We start from the raw sequence: 1863 nt of genomic DNA, 5'->3' as shown, positions 1-1863 counted from the left end.
TGGGCGGCAATGGGTGGCAATTGGACTAGTGTACGATAGAGGTGTCAAACCATCGATGGCACTATAGATAGTATCGATGGTTTGGTGCCACTCGCTACTATCGATGGTTTTGCTACTATTCATGATACTATCGAGCTTGTAGCTGTCGTTTGCCCATCTCTACTTTGATTTTGTATATTGTATATATATATATGCTGACATCGTTAACAATGGACAAGTTCCCGCAACATCGACTGAATCATGTTTTCCAAAGCTGGGCAGATCATTTCGGAACGCAGGTCCCCTCTCAAGCCAAAAGTAGTTGACAAACTTTTGTTTGTAAATAACAACTGGTGGATTACCAATGAACCTGATTTTAGCAAATAATAGCTAGCTAATAAGCAAAAACCACGAATTATCTCTATAGACTAAGATTAATGTTTGAAACATTTGTTGCTTACGTTTTAATTTGAACTTACAAATATGAACTCATCTTATAAAATAAACGTCATGAATTTATATTTTCAAACTGATTTATGAAACATTTCTTAGTTTTTGAGTTTTGAAAAGGAATAAAATGAATAAAAACGTTTAATTTTGAACAATTTGTATTTAATTATGCTTGAAAAATAGCCGTTAAAAGACTTTTTCAATATTAATATATGAGCCCGATACTATCGACAGTATTCGATTTTTTAAATCATTTCATTTAAAACTATCGAGTGGCGCCACTATCGATGGTTTGACAGCTCTAGTGTGAGACGGTTCGGAAAAAATGGGGAGCAGTGTGGCCGCCGCTTATGAATAAGACCCTCAGAAATATACCGACATATACCTTCTCGTTTTAAAAATATACCGTAAATATACTGACGAAGTCAAGTTCTGTTATACATATTCCTCGTTGTCTTTGTTCCGTCGACTATTACCAGCTAAATAGAACATTTAGCCATGCCCACATAATTTTATGCCATTGATGAATAAATTTTCTTCAAGATTGGCCCATTGTTAGCCGTTACTTTTATTGTATTTTGGCTGAAACAAGGCATAAACAAAATAGTTCAACAAAAAAACAGCCGCAATGTTGCTGGTACTTGAAGACATGATGCGCGCATACCTTTGTATACCATATTTCGTTAATTTTATATGAAGATAAAACGTAATTTATAAAGACCTTTTCTCAAATTGATATGTTTTAGACATATTAATGAATATGATTGGTATCTAGCATATATACATATGTACATATATCTCAATCCTGATGCCTATTCCTGTCTCTGTAAGAATACAATAAACTCCAAAATATCGTTGTGATATTTAAAACAGAGACTAAGTTGTTCTTGCCTTATTTGGAGGCTAGGATGACAGAAATTTTCTCAATTCTATAGCACTCATTTCCCCCAGGATTGTTGTCAACCGGCTATTACCGATCCGATTCAAATAAATACCGAAATATACGGTCTCATTTTGAAAATATACTCACGAATTATTCATATTCCTCAATTTTGATATTCCGTGGAATATTACAAGAACCATTCATGCATTTGATTGGTTTCCTGTATATACACTGGTCCCATATCTATAAAGAGACAATAAATTTTAATAGCTTTAAGACAGAGCATATTGACGTCTTAGATGACAAACACTTCCTCAATTCTATAATATCCCTTCCCTAGGGTATGCAGAATGTTGCTCGATCCGCCATGTTGAGGGACATTGCTGCTCGATTCTGGGCTCATGTGGCCACCCGATTATTTAATGATAGTTTTATCGATCATTTATGCATTTCAGATTTTGTCAATTGATGAACCGATAACTTACATGTGGCGGCGAGCCTTTGTCAGATGTCGAGTCGATACTGACTCATCGATAACTAGATATCGATAT

This window comes from Drosophila persimilis, unplaced genomic scaffold (genome assembly GCF_003286085.1).
Source record: "Drosophila persimilis strain 14011-0111.01,24,50 unplaced genomic scaffold, DperRS2 tig00000686-arrow-arrow-pilon, whole genome shotgun sequence".
Lineage (NCBI taxonomy): Eukaryota > Metazoa > Arthropoda > Insecta > Diptera > Drosophilidae > Drosophila > Drosophila persimilis.
This window is presented reverse-complemented; position numbering follows the sequence as displayed.